We start from the raw sequence: 17,941 nt of genomic DNA on the forward strand, positions 1-17,941 counted from the left end.
GCTCAGAGTGGAAAAGCCATGGATGTCTCTGGAAAGACTCTAGTGAAACTGGTTTTAACCCAAGGAAGGATTGTAATCAGAGCACGGAGTAGGGAGCCAATTAGCTCTTCATTTCCAGCCCTGAAGGGCAGATCTGGCCAGAAGAGCAGACAGCTGTGTGACAGACGGACAGACCGAAAACAGGGCTGGGGCAGTGATAGCTGGGCTGTCCTGGGCTCTGGCGCTTTCGAGCTGTGCAGCGACTCACTCAGCTCTTGTTTCTTTCCGAGACGTCCCTCCCCTTAACATGCCGGGGTGGCAAGAACGTCGAACAAAGAGGCAACGTGTGGTCTGCCTCCGTACTCTTCCCAAAGCCCCCTGTCCCTTGGCATCAAGACCTGAACGCTCAGATAACCTGGGGGACGTCTTTCCTCACCGGGAACTTGTCCAGAAGGTCCTTCAAGGTACTCAGGCTGGTCAGCTACTTTCTGAGCGGCTGGGAAAAGAAAAACATCTCTGGGTTTTTCTTTGTAGACGACCTCTCCCACCTCTGGCTCCTTGGCTTTTTAATTAGCTAAAGAACATGGCTGGTGCGGTCAGCTCAAGGGTTAAGCTTCCCTTCTGGGCGTGTGTTTCGTTTTACAGCATAACTCATTTCCTCCCTGCATCAGTTCCCAGTTGTCCTGGCTCAGCGTTTGTTACCAACTTGGCATGCGATGCCTCTTGCCTTTTATTTTTAGAACTTAGAGTAAGGATTAGCAATGTAGTATTATGAATCTTGTGTATTGAATTGGGTAGAATACACGATAGAGAAAAAGCCTTCAAAGCTTAGCTTTTTTTTTTTTTCTTTTTGGCACATAAGCAGTAAAATGACCTTATAGATTTTTAATCTAGGGTGTATTATCCTTCCTCAATTCCCCTGGACAGTTACTTTGAGGATTTAGAAGTGGCTTTGGAGAGTGATTCTAGGATTCTTCTTAGTGGCTTGGAAAACCTATTCCTTCTATGTCTTTATATAAATATATGATGTCTGTCTGGGGTATTTATAGTTGGACATACATTGTGAGGAATGGCCAATTGTCTAGGTTTTTACTCTGTAATTAAAAAAAAATCAATTTAAGATCCCTGTGTGTGTATTTTCATTCACAAAGGCTCAAATCAGTTACACGCTGGTTTAATGCAGTAAAATCAAGATGCCTAGCAAGTCTTTTTTGTTTTAAGTTTTGTTTCTTTTTTTTTTTGAGGGAGGGGACGGGCAGAAAGAGGGAGGCAGATGATCTGAAACAGGCTCTACACTGGCAGCACACAGCCCGAGGCGGGGCTCAAACTCACAAACCATGAGCTCATTGACCTGCACCGAAGTCAGCCTCTTAACCTGCTGAGCCACCTGGGCAAATCTTAGATCTAGTCCTGCTTTCTGTCTCCCAGACCAGTGCTGTCCAAGAACATTCAGTGATGAAAAAAATGGTCTCTATTTAGCCAGGAGCCACATGTGGCCCTTGAGTACTGGAAATGGGACTCGTGCCACTGAGGGACTGCCTTTCATTTCGGTTAAACAGACTCACGTGACTAGTGGTTCCTTGTGTGGCACCTCACAGTGGAGCTGGGCTTTTCTTGTCTGAACAGCCTGTAACTCAGGCGGCAGTAGGCTTTCTGAGCAGCTGGAGCTGGGATCAGGTGGGATGAAGCTAGAATCAGAGGGACTGTGCCACTGTCTCCTCCCTAACCCCCCAGGCAATGTCTGTGCTAGACAGGAGTCCTCCCAAAGAGGTAACGATCTGCCCTTAGTTCTTAGAGTTAAAGCCTTTAACGCTGGAAGCCCTTCCTGAGGCCCCGTGTTGCCTTGAAGAAAATCTCTAAGGTCCTTAATGCTCTTTATACTCTACTTGCCTCTCACACCCTCCCGTGTCACTTTCCCATCACCCTCCAACTTCCCATCACAGGGAAAGTCTGGGGTTCTCAGAACAGGCTGTGTGCCTTCTTCCCTCTAGACCTTTGCAAATACTGTGCCCTCTGCCTGGAACGCCCTTTCCCTTCCGGTCACCTGCCTCTCTCCTACACGTCCCATGGGTCTCCATTTAAATGTCCATTCCTACAGCTCCTCCTCTAGGAAAGGCTTTCGTGGTCCACCTAGGACCGATAGGTGCCCCTGCTGGTAGGCATCCATGGTGGATCTCCATCATAGCCCCTGCCACACTGGATTGAAGTCGCTTATTTATGTATGCGTCTCTACCCTTATACTAGAGGTTCTCAAAGTGTGGTCCCTGGACCACAGTGTTAGCATCACCCAGGAGCTTGCTAGAAGAGCCGATTCTCAGTCCTTGGCTAAGACCTCCTAGATCAGAAATTCTGAGAGATGGGCCTACTGATCTGCAATTAACAAGCCCTCCAGGGAAGTCTGTGCCAGGCAGGGCTAGGGAACCGCTGAGCTGAGTCACGGGCCCTATGGAGGTAAGGATCTAGGACTTTCTATTTCCCACTGTGCCCCTAGCCTATAGCACGCTGCCTGGCTCAGAGTAGTAGATCCTCAAGAAATACCTCCAGAAATAATCAGTTATTCTTTGGACAGCTTGTCCAGTCCAGAAATTTTTAGCTGAAATCAATTGAAATCTCTTTGTTCTCCAGAGGATATAAAGAACAACCAAATACTTTTTGTTGTTGTTGTAAAATTGAAACAAAATGACATTTACCATTTTAACCATTTTTAAGTGTACATTTCAGTGACCTGAAGTAAATCTTTTTGGCTGTACAGCCATCACCACCGCCTGTCTCAAAAACTTCATCTTCCCAGACTGAAATAGGAATCCCCACTTCCCCGTATGCCCAGTCCCTGATAATACTGTTCTACTTTCCGTCTCTGCGAATTTGACTGTCTCTAGCTTCCTCATATAAGTGGAATCATAGTGTTTTTGTCCTTTGGGGACTGGCTGATGTTACTCGGCATCCCAGCCTCAAGGTTCATCCGTGTTGTAGCATGTGACAGAATTTCCTTTTTAAGGCAGAATCATATTCCATTCTATGGATATACCACACTTGGTTTGCCCATTCGGCTGCTGATGGACATTTGAGTTGTTTCTACCTCTTCACTGTGATGACTGACGGTGCTGTGAACATGGGTGAACAAACGCCTACTTGAGTCCCTGCTTCGGTTCGTCCAGGTGCACATCCAGAGGTGCAATTGCTCGAGGATATGGTGATTCTGTGTTTGATTTTTTAAAAATTTATTTTTATTTTTTATTATTTTTCTATGTTTGATTTTTTTTTATTTGATAGAGAGGGTTAAAGAATGCAAATGGGGAAGAGGGACAGAGGGAGCAAGAATCCCAAGCAGGCTCCATACTCAGCATGGAGTCCACCTTGGGGCTCGATCCCACGACCCTGGCACTCTGACCCTAGCCGAAATCAATAGTAGGATGCTCAACTGACTGAGACACCCAGGCACCCCTCTATGTTTGAGTTTTTAAAGGAAACACCATCCATAATGTTTTCCATACTAGTATCGCTTTATATCCCCTCAGCAATGAACAAGGATCCCAGCTTCTCCATATCCTTACCAACACTTGTTATTTTCTGTTTTTTTGACAATTGACTACTTAAAAGAGAAAAGCTTACTTGAAGATACTTTCAGAGAAAGGGCTTTGAACTTTCCTAAATGTATTTCTTTGATCACGTAAAACCTATACACTGAGGACCTATTGTATAATGAGTTGTTGAATTAAAAGAAAATCGATAGAGGGGCCCCTGAGTGGCTCAGTTGGTTAACCACTGACTTCAGTTCAGGTCATGATCTTGTGGTTCATGAGATGGAGCCCCATGTCAGGCTCTGTGCTGACATTATGGCATTCTCTCTCTCTACCTCTCTCTTTCTGCCCATCCCCTGCTCATGCTTGCTCTCTCTCTCTCAAAAATAAAAGAAATATTTAAAAATATGGTTAAAAAATTGATAGAATTTATTCCAATTGGCCCATGGAAAGGTTTGTTGGAATTTGAAAAACAGAAAAGCATATGAAAACTTACATAGTGAAATGTTAACTTGTTTCTGATGCAGTTTGTGAAAACAAGAGCTCTGTCTACAGAGAATAGTTTTTTGACAACTGTCCTATACTTGGAATTTATCTTAAGAAAATCACTGAATGACTGCAAACATGTATATTCAAGAAGCTTCATTTCCTCTGAGGTTCTCATTTTAGCCCTCGAATTTCATAGAATTTCAGATGTCAGTTATCTTTGGATCAAGGGAAGAAATTTTTATCAACACCTGGTTATCATCTCTTAGAGTTCTTAAAAAAAAAAAAAAAAGGTCAAGGCTCTGAAGTCAGTGTGACGTATCCTATCTGGGAAGCACGCTACGTATCTGCAAATACCTATGGGTTTGGTAGTTTAAGTAACAGAGGTACATCCTGTTGGAAAGATATCATAAGTGCTAAAAAGGGAAAAGTGAAAAAGCAAGAAAGTGTTTATGTTGTGTTTATGGACATTATACCACTGTTCTGTGTAAATATCTTTGATTTGTCCTCAATTCAGGATCAACCCAAGAGCTAGTCCTACTCGAGGGGGTATTTAAGCTTGGAAACATACATGTCATTGTACATTTGTATAAACCCCATAGAATGTACAACAGGGGAACTGAATCCTAATGTAAACTACAGACTTTAGTTAATAATTAATAATCACGTATCAATATTGGCTCATCGTTTGGAACAAATGTATCATATGAATACCAAATACTAATCACAGCTCCAACAGGCCAAGGGCTAAGGGGCTGGATGGGAATGTTTTGTACTTATTGCTCAATTTTTCTCTAAACCTAAAACTATTTTTTAAAAGTCGAATTAGGAAAAACATTTTTTTTAATTTGATAAAATTAAGAGACCGTGCCCAAAGGAATCTCAGACATCTTCTAGAAAAGCCTTAGGACAGTCTACCCCTGTTCCCCAGTCCAGTTTCAGGTCTGGATTAGCAGTCTATTGTTTTTAAAAGCATTCCATGGGATTCTTGCATGCGGTCATGTTTTAGAACGAGTGATGTGGTCAGGAACCTTCCCTGGCAGTAGAGAATCTGAGTCCAGGTGGGGACGTGGCCAGCCTGAGGCCGCACTGCGAGCACCTGCTGTGCTAGACCAGGATGGAGACCTCTCTCCACCGCTTTGTTCTCTCCTGAAAGGCCACTGCATTTTATCCTAACAGTTACTTAAAACACAGAAGGCAACATTCTCGGGTCTCTTTAGAAAGACAAAAGGAGGGGGCGGGGAAATGATTCTGCCAGCCCCTAGGCGGGACAAATCCAACTTTCTCTTGTTCTGAGAAAATCATTTCCAGCAAGCTGCCCATCTGGGAAGGTGAAGATATGTTTTATGACTTCTTTCACTCTTAGTAATAAAAATTCTCAGTGATTCCTGATTCTGGAACATATTATTCCAGTTAGACATTCTGATCTTTTTAAAGGTTTTCTCTGGGACAGAAGCACTTTTCTTTTGTTTGTTAATGGTAGAGGAGCAATTTAATTAGAATCCATTAAATACAGATTTGAGGCATGTGAATTATATCTATTTATGTTAGCTCTGTTTCTCTTAAACAACTTTTGGGTTTATAGTTTTGTTTTTGCAATGTAGCAGTGAACAAAGAGCAGGGTGACCGTATTTTCTTGTCCAAGTTTCATGAAGGGGAAAAAGCTGTCGCAGAAGAACCAGGAATAAACTCCAGGCGGTCCATTACTCGTGAGCCGTATCTTACGGAAGCCACTGGCTTCTCTTTCCCTCAAGGGAGTCCCGTTTTCAGTTTGGTGAAGGTGAGAGAGAGGAGGTGAAGGTAGAGATGGGCTGGCTCTGGGAGGGGGTCCTCGGGCATGTCTGGAGCCGACTCTGCTTAGCACACCCTGTTCCCAGCCTGTGGGGTCTTGGGGACAGGACTTTCCCCTCAGTTGGACCTGGACAAAAGCTCCTAAAATGTTCCATCCACCCAGTTCTATTTCTCTGGACTCATTAAAATCCCTGTGGGGAGATGACTTTTCATCATGATCTTTTCCAAACGCTTTGTACACGGAAGAGCTTGGCGAACTCGGAAAAGCCCGGCACCATGGCTTCCTTCCTGTTGGTGTGCAGAGAGCTTGGCGTGGTGGCTCTGTCCAGTGCCTTTGAGTTTGGGTGCTGGTGACACAGTGGGAGGGTCTCCTCGTGCTCCTCCTTCGTGGTGGGAAGGACAGGAGGGTGTCAGGAACACCAGTCGGAGAGAATTAGCTTTGAGGCGCCGTTGACTTGCCAAGGCTCGGGACCGGTGGTGGATTTGCTTTGAGTCATCCTAACCTTAAAAATTGTTTTTGCCCTGGTTCCTTTTGACATGAGGTGCCAGATACCTGTCAGGGATGAAAGGTTCACAAAATGACCTTTCTTTTATATTCTGTTGGAATATTTACTTGCTGCCATTCAGGCCCCCACTGTTGATGGAAATGTGGCCTGAGGAAAGTCCCCGGAAGTCATAACTATCTTGCCTGGATGTAAATAATAAAGTCACTGTGGTAATATAATTCGCCCTAGTAAAGCTGACTTCCTAGAGGCAAGCCAGACTCTAGACCCATCCGGCAGCATGGAGTGCGGGATGAGGAATTCTGTCTTAGCAGCGGGAGGAAAGGGAGCAAAGCATGGTGGGATCTGTGGATTTTTCTAGAAAGTCTTCCAAGGAAATGATTTGTCCGGATACATAAATGTTTCTCTACTTGTAAACAGTGCCTGAAGAGTGGCTTCTAGTGATTTCCAGGAGATAGTAAGTAAAAGAAGCAAGTGCAAAGGGGCATATATATTGCCCTTCTGTATACAAAAGATAAAAAATATGCAATGCATGTGTCTGCTTATCTTTATGAAAAGAAACACCAGGAGAATAAACAGAAGGCAGTGAAGTTGATTACGAACAAGGTATGCGTGGGGAAAAAGAAGGGAATGTGTGAGAGAGAGCCACTTGGCTAAGTATACCTTTTTGCAGTGTTTTTGTTTTGACTTTTTGGAGCATATTAATGTTCTACATATTCAAAAATGAAATAAAAAAAATTTTTTAAGTTTTATTTATTTTTGATACAAACAGAGCATGAGAGGGGGAGGGGCAGAGAGAGAAGGAGACACAGAACCGGAAGCAGGCTCCAGGCTCTGAGCTAGCTGTCAGCACAGAACCTGACGTGGGGCTCGAACCCACGAACGTGAGATCTGACCTGAGCCGAAGTTGGAGGCTTAAGCGACTGAGCCACCCAGGTGCCCCTCGAAAATGAAATTTAAATCAATAAAAAAGGAAGGAGAAACCCTGAGGCAGGAAGCAAAATGAAATGAATGAACCCAGTTGCTTTTCAAAAAATTTTCTTAATGTTTATTTAGTTTTGAGAGAGAGAGAGAGAGAGGGGGGGGGGAGCACAGGTAGGGGAGGGGTATAGAGAGAGGGAGACACAGAATCCAATCAGGCTCCAGGCTCTGAGCTGTCAGCATAGAGCTTGATGTGGGGCTTGAACTCATGAATCATGACCTGGGCTGAAGTTGGACGCTCAACTAACTGAGCCACCTAGGTGACCCCCAGTTGCTCTTCAGATGAATGCCACAACCACAAAGCAGGGAAAAAGAAAGAATCCAAGGAACTATGAACACAGCATTTTACTATAAATACTCTGTCTTAGACAAATGTGCGGGACAAAGGCAAAAAACCCTCAACTTGTTTATGTGGTGATGTTGGCAAAGCAATTCTGAGGCGGTTTTAGATGTATGTTAACATTGATCAAATAAGTAAATGTCTGGTTTGGGCAGCCAAGCTTCTCACTGAGGAAGAAGGGACACACAGATAATAGATGGCAGAAATTGTGGGGGGTCAGTTAGAATTGGAGGTCTTGACATGAGCTCAATTTCTGAAATATGTGTATGCAGAAGCATTCTCATATAACATGTATGTGTTTGTATGTACGAGTATATCTGTATGTCTGTGCGTGCATTCCGTCCACCAAAGGGCCAAGGAGCAAAGACACCCCAGTAGCAATGAGAGCATCCAATGCCCAGACCTTGGTCTCTAGCGCCCTTCCCCACCCAAAGGAACGGACTGCGGCCAGACAGGTGCAATGAACCCGGAACATCTCGCTCCTGCTGCAAAGTATGGAAATACTCAAAGAATGATGGGGGGCCCCACAGGACACATGTGCCAGCTTGACGGGACTCCCCTGGCCACAGCTTGGGCAATTTGAACACTAGAGTAACAATGGGCAGTAAGGAGTTATAAACCATTAGGGAAAATAGAGGTTAGGCTTCCATACTGATAACCAGTTGGCAAATAGACAACATTCCAGCCGGCTGCTGAATGTGAAAGGCATACTGGAGCTGGGGGTCCTGTTGTGGGCGCCATCGCAGCTAAAACTGGGCGGGGCAGGACTCCCCAGCGGACGCCACAGCCAGGAGGAGACTTTGATAAGGAGCGGGACATTGCCATGGTCTAGAGTGTCTCACCACAGATTACAAGGTAACAAAAATACAGTGGAGAGATCAGACAGCACCTTGACCAAGTGATGAGAGTTAAATATCACCAGTGAGGGGAGAGGACGGCACCATGTGCCTCCAGAGGTGGGGTTCTGAGAAGGACACAGCGTCACCTGTGCCGTGTTGCAGCAGGGGCACAGAACCTGGGTCCGATGTGAGCAGCCATCAAAGCCCAAGTGAGGAATACGCTGGGTTTTTTTTTTTTTCCAAAAAAATTTTTTTAACATTTATTTTTATTTTTGAGAGAGAGACACGGGGAGTGAGTGGGGGAGGGTCCGAGAGAGATGGAGACACAGAATTAGAAGCAGGCTTCAGGCTCTGAGCTGTCAGCACAGAGGCCGACGCGGGACTTGAACCCACACACTGTGAGATCATGACCTGAGCTGAAGTTGACCACTTACCCAACTGAGCCACCCTGGCGCCCCAGGAACACTTTGCTTAAAATTTAAAAAAAAAAAAAAAAAAAAAGGAAAGAAAAGAAAGAAAGGGTGGGGTGGGGACCATATTCTTTAAAAACCCTGGTGTCATTCATGACATCAATGAGAAAAGAACATTCCAGATAAAAGGGCTTGACCATTTGAAGTAATCACTGATTCTAGGCTGGATCTCATCCTAGAGGAAAAAACACTAAAGACCTTATTGAGTCAATGATAAAATAGAATATTAGAGAATGTATTAAAAGTTGAATCATGCAAAGTTGATAGCTACATTATGATTATGTAAGGGGATGGAAGAGACGATCCCTCAAGTATTTAGGGGTACAGGGACGTGGTGTCACCCTCAAACAGTGCAGGCGCGAGCACGCACGCCCTGCGTGCACGTGAAGAGTGAGCTAAGCGTGAAGCAAATGGTGTGAGATGTGAATGCTTGACTGCGGGTCAACATCAGCAAAGACGGATCATCTGCAAATAGTCTGTGGCTCAGCAGGTAAGTTTTCTTTTCCTTTGCTTTTCCAAGAACTTTATGGCAAATCTGTGGCTATCTTATGGATCCTAATTCAGAGCGGCCTCAGGGGATTAATTTCTGAAAGCACTTTCTCCTTTGCAGTCAGAGAATTTGAAAATTACCCAGACCTGCCAGCCTTGCCCTTTAACCTGTTAATTCCTTTGCTGAAAGGGACGGAGGGGGCAGCAGAGCAAGATTAACACCAGTTCTGGAGCGTAGCAGACCATGAGTGCAAGTCCAGCCTGTCACTTGCTCGTTGTAGGACATTGAGGAAATCCCTAACCTCTAAGCCTCAATTTTCTTATCTGTACAATGGGAATAGGAATGGTATTTGGTTCTCACAAATCCGGTTCCTGCAGGGGCTGGGGCGGGTCAGGCTGGCTGGCTAGGGGATGTGACAAGGGGGGCACAGCACACATCACTGGAAAGGAGAGCTGCGACCTCACCCCTGCTGATGGTTGTGTTGTCCAAATGTTTTCAACGTAAGAAAATTGGGAAATCTGGATATTATGCAAAATCAACAGATTTTTTAAAAAAATGAGACTAATTAAAATTTAAACAAGAAACCTTTAGGGAACCAAATACCACATGGCTGCAAGTTGTGTTCAACTGTCTCTGACTCCAGTGGGGTCGAGCGGGGGGGGGGGGCAGTCTGGGCCCCTGGGACTCCGATGTCTGTGTCCGGATGTTCTGGTGTGAGGTGGGGTAGGATTTGAACAATATGACTGCGACTCTGTAGACTTCGTAAGAGACTGTGGAAGGATTTGCTGTATTTAAGGGCTGGGAAGGATTAGGATATTGACCACTTCGGTCTATTCTTTAAACAGTTAAAAGTTAAAAACTCCCTCTGGGAGCTTGCCTGTATAAACAGGTGAGGCTGAGCAGCTGACCAGGGAGGGAGCCCGGCCTGGGATCCGCAGATAGTGAAGAAATCAATCATTAAACACGTAAATAATCAAGGATTAACTGGATTGAACCGTCGATGTGAAATTCCCAAAACCATAAGAAATTTTCTCGAGAATTTTTGTCGTGGTAGGAAAAAAAAAATGAGAAGATCTTTCCATCTTTCCCTTTCCAAATGTGGCCATGGTCCTATGATCCGTGAGTTCACTACTCAGATAGGATCTGTTCTAGGAACAGTTTGACAGAGCAATTCCAATGCGAGTGTAATACGTTGAACGTAGGGCTACGTTCCGCTCGGGGCTCTCAGTGTACAACTAACTGCACATTGTTGATAAACAAGCAGGACTATTTTTGGCTGGTAGGTATCATGTGTCCCTCGTTGGCAAGATATACACCATATATTGTGGCAAAGGTGTCAGATGTAAAGACGGCTTCTGTTTCTGAAAATAACACTTTCTCCTTCTGGAACAAACAAACAAACCGGTTTTATCCATGATGCAAAAATATGGACCGTAAGGTGTTCTGTGTATCTCCCACTTTCAGTTCCAGAGTTTGAGTTTTGTGACCTGCTCCCTCTTTAACTCAGGAGATCTGAAAACGGAGGTAACGGATACACCCCAGGCTGCTTTGCCGTGAGCAGCTGGGAAAGTAAAATATTTAATGTCTCTGTCACTACTAGGGTGACACCGCAGGTTACGAGTTGGTATTCCCCTAGCTATTAATGATTCACAGGAAGGTAAATTTGAGCCCCAGCATGGGCCGTAGTAGCTTCTCAGCTGTTGCCGAAGTGTCAGTTTGGTCACACATTTCTTACTGTTTCCACCTCTCCTGTAGGATTAACCAGGACTGATATTTATGGTGCCTTGCCTTTGGGCCTGGCTCTATTCCAGGAGCTTTCTACATATCAGCTCATTTCATGCTCAGGGCAGGCACTATTATTTTGCCCATTTTGCAGATGGGCAAGCTGAGGACGGCAGTGTTAGTTAATAAGCTTTCTGCACAGCTGGCAGGAAGCGTGGCTCCTGAGCCCATACACTTCCCTTTGCGCCGGAATGTATGGGAGGCAGGCTGGTGGTGCTGTGACCGGGCACAGTGAAATGACCTTGGCCACTAGGGAATTTGGACTTGGCTCCAGCATCAGCCTTCATGGCAATGAGCTGCGTGAACCGGAGCACTCCATGTAAGCTTTCTCACCTCAGTTTGCTCCTCCTTGAAATGGGGATAAGAACAATATTTTATTAACATGCCGGAGGAGAAAATAATGTGATGAAAGATGGGACTGGTGTTTGAGCTAAAAGTTCTTCTTTTTAAAAAAATTTTTTTAATGTTTGTTTTTGGAGACAGAGCATGAGTGGGGGAGGGGCAGAGAGAGAGACAGAGGGAGACACAGAATCCAAAGCAGGCTCCAGGCTCTGAGCTATCAACACAGAGCCTGATGCTGGGCTCAAACCCATGAACCGTGAGATCATGACCTGAGCCAGAGTCAGACGCTTAATTGACTGAACCACCCAGGCGCCCCCAAATTATTCTTAAAAAAAAAAATTTTTTTTTGAGAGAGTCTACTTGTGCATGGTGGGGGAGAGGGCGCACAAGATGGGGAGGAGCAGAGATAGAGGGGGACAAGGATCCGGCTCAGGTTCTGTGCTGACAGCGGAGAGCCCAATGAAGGGCTTGAACTCACCGACTGAACCATGAGATCATGGCCTGAGCCGAAGTCACAATCATATAAGGAAGCCCCCCTCCTACTTGTTCATGGCCATGGCAAGCGTATCACCTTTCATCGACACCTCTGGCTCCTTCCTTCCCTGTGGTTTTTCAAAGCAAACTCAAGCAGTGCATCTTTATTAACATTAAGCCTGGTTTTGAAATTTAAATTTGTCTCACGTGTTCATTCCACGACAGAGTGTTGGCTATGCAGACTTTGAGGAAAACAAGAATCTGTGTTTACGAGCTTGATTACCAACTCTCACTCTTCCCTAGATGGTACTGCAGTGATAGTTTTGCTTGTTTTAATCGGGGTCCACTTTTTAAAGGGTCTTGGAGTTATTATCATCTGGAAAATGTATGACGCCTTGTATAATCCTCGCTCTCTGAAACCTTACCCTAGTGGTTAGAGACAGGGAGATGGAAAGGAGTTAGGATTTGGATTCGGATGACGGAACATCTCATTCTGAGTCTCTGCCTGTTTTGAGCTCTGAGAAGTTGATTACAGACACTGAACTGTTTTCCTCTGAAAACCTCAGTTCTCAAGTGTTGTAGGCTTATAATAGTTTATTATAAACTTTTATTGAGAAAAATATTATTCATGCTATCCTGTTTCTGCCGTCCTGCTGCATTTTCTGACAAAATGGATCACTGAAATTGTTCACTGTGTAGATGCTTGAGTCCCAGGTACCATACGCCCTGCTGAGGGTTTTACGTGAGATGATGGTTGAGGACTGGGTAAAGGGGGCCTTATCTTCATGTTGCAAATGGAGGCTTATTGAGGATATTTTCCCCAAGGTCCCCCAGGTCGTAAGTGGTAAGGGATACTGCCCCACTCGGGAAATAAGACTAGGGTTTGGTCCTGAGCCTTTGGAATTTTCTATTAGAAACAAGACCAAGCCCATTAGTTTTTTTTGATTGTTTCTTTTGCCTTGCAGAAGCTTTTTATCTTGATGAGGTCCCAGTAGTTCATTTTTGTTCTTGATTCCCTTGCCTCTGGGGATGTGTTGAGGAAGAAATTGTTGCGATTGAAGTCTAGGAGGCTATTTCCTGCTTTTTCCTCAAGGGTTTTTATGGTTTCCTGTCTCACATTCAGATCCTTTATCCATTTTGAGTTATTTTTTGGTGTCAGAAAGTGGTCTAATTTCATTTTTCTACATGTTGCTGTCCAGCTCTCCCAACACCACCTGTTGAAGAAGCTGTCTTTTTTCCATTGGACACTTTCCTGCTTTGTCAAAGATTAATTGGCCATATACATGTGGGTCCAGTTCTGGGTTCTCTATTCTATTCCATTGGTCCATGTGTCTGTTTTTGTGCCAATACCATACTGTCTTGATGATGACAGCTTTGTAGTAGAGGCTAAAGTCTGGGATTATGATGCCTCCTGTTCAAGGGAGACTACTGAATACTGAAAACAAACCATGGACTGAAGCGGGAGTGGGAGGGAGAGAGGGGGTGATGGTCATGGTGGGGGGCACTTGTAGGGAGAAGCACTGGGTGTTATATGGAAACCAATTTGACAATAAACTATTAAAAAAAAAAAAAAAGAAACAAGACCAAGCATCATAAGAGGTAGAATATAAAGAATGACTTGGGCAGACAGTAAATTCATGTGCAGATGAAAAAGCCATTACATCAGGATATGAGTATGTGGGAACAAGGTCTTGCTGGTCTTGGTGAGGAGTGTGTGATTGTGTCCCTGTGAGCGGGTGGGAGACGGAGCAGAGAGGAGCCTGCCATGGGGTGTAGGCCACAGATAGACCTGGCTCATTTCCAATGTCGTGTGAAGCTCATAATTTCCATAGTGGCACATGACTCAGACCATCTGTCAATAGCTTGTGAAGACACGCTGAATAATCTCAGAGATTTCTCATCTGACCTACCACAGCCATTTCTTGAGCACTGATAACTCAGATTTCAGAATACGTTGAACACACTAACTGCATTTTGTATTTGGTCTCGGCAGCAAAATTTCAGCTTCCTTCAAAGGAGTTCTCCCTTATAGATAGCCTAAGAGTTTCAACAGGGACAGGCATCTGTAATATGTAAATCTTATGTGATACATGCAAACATACACAAATTAGCTGCATCAGGGATGCAGGATGCAGATCAGGATGTGTGCAACATTCTTTTCCATGCGTGGGGTTTCAACTTTGGAAAACTAATACACATCCGCTCTAGCCAGAGCTCTAAGGTAAAGGAGCAAAGGGAGGAGCCTCTGAGTTTGGGTTGGGGTGGGACAGACCTGCTGGGCAGGTCTGGCTGAGAAGCACCCAGAGGTGGCCTCTTTTGTGGCCAAAAACTTTTGGTCTTGAGTGCAGTTTGGCTTTTCATTAACTATATGATGATGAAGCGTGTGGCACAACTATGAAATATTGAGGGACAGCCTTAGGTAAATCCAGAGCATCAGCTGTTTTCAGAGTGCTTGTAAAACCTGCTTTGAACAGATTTTAATTCATTCCAGATACTCAAAGGTCAAATGTATGTGGTATTCAAAGCCTTTTAAGTAGGTTTTTCCCCTTAGGTTATGTACTATACACACCTATTTATTCCTGACTTGGTTATAATGATTTATGGATTATTTAAATCCCTCATTTATTCCTGGTGCTCTTCTTTTCTTTCTTTTTGTTTTTTTAATGTTTTATTTATTTTCAAGAGAGAAAGAGAGACAGCATGAGCAGGGGAGGGTCAGAGAGAGAGAGACACACAGAATCGGAAGCAGGCTCCAGGCTCTGAGCTAGCTGTCAGCACAGAGCCCGACTTGGGGCTCGAACCTACGAACCATGAGATCATGACCTGAACTGAAGTCAGATGCTCAACCAACTGAGCCACCCAGGCGCCCCATCTTTTTTTTTTTTTTTAATGTTTTATTTATTTTTAAGAGAGAAAGAGCGACAGCGTGAGCAGGGGAGGGTCAGAGAGAGAGGGAGACACTGAATTTGAAGACAGATGCTCTTCTTTTCTTATCTTAATTTTTTCTTTTTTTCTTAAAGAGTTCCGGAAAGTCAGGAGGATTGTTTTGCTGAGATAGTAAAGTTTAGGACAGATTTGTTCCTTCCGGAAATTTATTCCTATCATTGGTTTATGATGGGCAATTGAGGGTTTGTTCTTGGAAATAGAGGTGGATGGGAGTGGAATGGTTGGGAATGGGGGAGAGTTCTCTGGACAACTCAACCAGAGCCTGCTTCCTCCCCAGACCCACAGGGAGCCCTGTTTCCTAAATAAAGGAACAATCTCCCTGACTCAACTCAGAGATCTATAGTAGGTGTTCACCTAAATCACACGTTAAATATTATGAAAGTGTATTAGCATTAGTAATAGTGTGATAAAAGCTATAAATAGTACGGTGATAACAGAAGTAATTTTCTGCACCATTGGCCTCCAGTTGCATTCAAGGAAGTCCTAGCAAGAGATGGGGTTGAACGCTGGATCTATGGAGAAGGGGGTGGTTGTAAAAGAGCAAAAATATTCAAATGGGTCTTGGTTGGCTGGTTTACATTTTATTTCACCTGAAAGTTTAAAATTTCTTTTTAATGTTTATTTTTGAAGGAGAGAGAGACAGAGCATAGCGGGGAAGGAGGCAGAGAGAGAGGGAGACACAGTCTGAAGCAGGCTCCAGGCTCTGAGCTGTCAGCACAGAGCCCGACAAGAGGCTCAAACCCATGAACTGTGAGATCATGACCTGAGCTGAAGTTGGACACCTAACCGACTGAGCCAGCCAGGTGCATGCACCTCACTTGATAGTTTAAATGAAAGTTCTTCCTGTATCACAGGGCGTGGCAAGTGGGGGTTGGGAGTGGGGGAGGTGTTGCTAAGTCAAACCCAAACCCTCACCGCTGAGCTACTGCTCTGAAAAAGGTATCTGGATTTTAAAGGGAAGCAAATGTTGACAAAGAAGAGAAAATATCAGCATAGAACATTCTGGAATGAAGTGGCATTGGGGGGGAGGGTTCATGATTTTTAAGAGATGGAGTAGGAAGCTTATTTAATTGGCATTCTGTAAGACCTCAGAACATTTTGATGTTTTAATCAGTATTAGATACCTCTATGGGTTTATGTTTTCTCTTAAAATGCAAATCAGAATAGATGTTTGGGCTAGGCCTGCATTAGTCATCCCGACCTGAGCAGGCTGTCCATATTTGCATGAAGCACCGGTTTCTTCTGGGTATTCTCTGCAAATAATTCTTATAACCCAGTTAAGTGGCAAAACATAGCATGTTTTATCTTTGAGTAATTGGAAGAGAGAGAAGAAAACATGGCCATTTATGTCTTAATTATAAAAGTTAACAAAAGCTACCCAGTTTTCTCTTTTAGGTACACAGTCATGGTAGGAAGGCAAATTCTGAATTTATAGACAGAATAAACAGTATCTGACTTTTAACATCCTCTGTAAGGGGGTGAGGAATGCTGTGTAACTGGGAGTACTCAGAATTACTTCCATAGAATCCAGTATTTATTCTAGGATAAAGTAATTTTTTTAGGATAAGTCATTTTTTAAAGTGCTTGTATAGGGCAGCTTCTGACTCCTGATTTCAGTTCATGAGTTCCAGCCCCGCATCAGACTCAGCGCTGATGGTGCGGAGCCTACTTGGGATTCTCTCTCTTCTCCTCTCTCTCTGCCTCCTGCGTGTCTGTGTGTCTCTCTCCCTCTCAAAAGAAACGTAAAAAAAATTAAAGTGCTTATTTAACACTTAATGTTATCAAAATGGAGCAGTAAAAAACCAAAACTGAGCAGTAATAATAGCAGAAAGATTTTTGAGAGGAGTGTTTTATCACTCACCTTATCCACTCATGGTGATGATAAGGTGATACAAATTATGACTTTTTAGTTGGTTTTGCTACAATGTTTTGAATTTCTTACAGGGGACGCACTTTCTTACTACCTGCAAACTGGACCAATGAGGTCCTCCTCCCCCTGGTGGGTCCCTGCAGGGGCAGCCTGCCCCCAGCTCGCTGCGGGGACCTGGGATGAGTTGCGTTAAGGATTCTGCGCCCAATCCCTATTGTGTGTGGTTTTTCCACACCACCGAGCACCTCTCTGACGCCAGCTGGGTGTCGAACAATTCTGCACCATTCTGACCCTACCTGCCTGGAGATAACATCAGATCCCTCACGTTCAGGGCTCAGCCCCACAACAGTGCCGCCTCTCTGACTTCAGACGCCAATGGCCAATCTAGATTGTCACCTGCTGCTTATGACAGGCGCTGGATGGCTGGTACCAACAACCCCCTCTTTGGGTGGAATTAATTTGTGAGAGCAGCTCGTAGAACTCAGAGCATTTTACTTACTAGATTGCTGGTTTATTACAAAAGGAGATGACTCAGAAACAGCTGGAGAGAGAAGCACAGGGTGACGCGTGAGGAAAGGGGCAGAGCTTCTGTCTTCTCCAGGCGGATCACTCTCCCTGAATCTTCATCTTTGGGGTTTTTATGGAGGCTTCATTAGGTCCGCGTGATTCATGAAATCACTGGCCATTGGTGACTGAACTCCTCTCCAGCTCCTCTTGGTCCCCCCTGGTCTTTAGATTACTTAGGTACTTTCCAAAAGTCACTCATTAACATAACAAAAGAACTTTATCACTCCCGTCACTTGGGAAATTCCAAGGGTTTTAGGAGCTCTGTGCCAGGAGCTGGAAGAAGACCAAACACATATTTTCATTAGAAATCACAGTATCACACGCCTCTCTCGTTCTTAGTTCCTTGTGAGACTGGGTTAAGCTAGGAACCATCGGATCCCTTTATTTTATTTTTGAAAGCCGTAATTCCTTAAATAAAAATTCTGTAGCATTCTGTTGTCAAATTTTTTTTTTTGAGGTTTATTTATTTTGAGAGAGAGAGAGAGAGAGAGAGAGTGTGAGCAGGGGAGGGGCAGAGAGAGAGGGAGACACAGAATCCAAAGCAAGTTTCAGGCTCTGAG

The sequence above is a fragment of the Suricata suricatta genome, chromosome 14 (genome assembly GCF_006229205.1).
Source record: "Suricata suricatta isolate VVHF042 chromosome 14, meerkat_22Aug2017_6uvM2_HiC, whole genome shotgun sequence".
Taxonomy (NCBI): Eukaryota; Metazoa; Chordata; class Mammalia; order Carnivora; family Herpestidae; genus Suricata; species Suricata suricatta.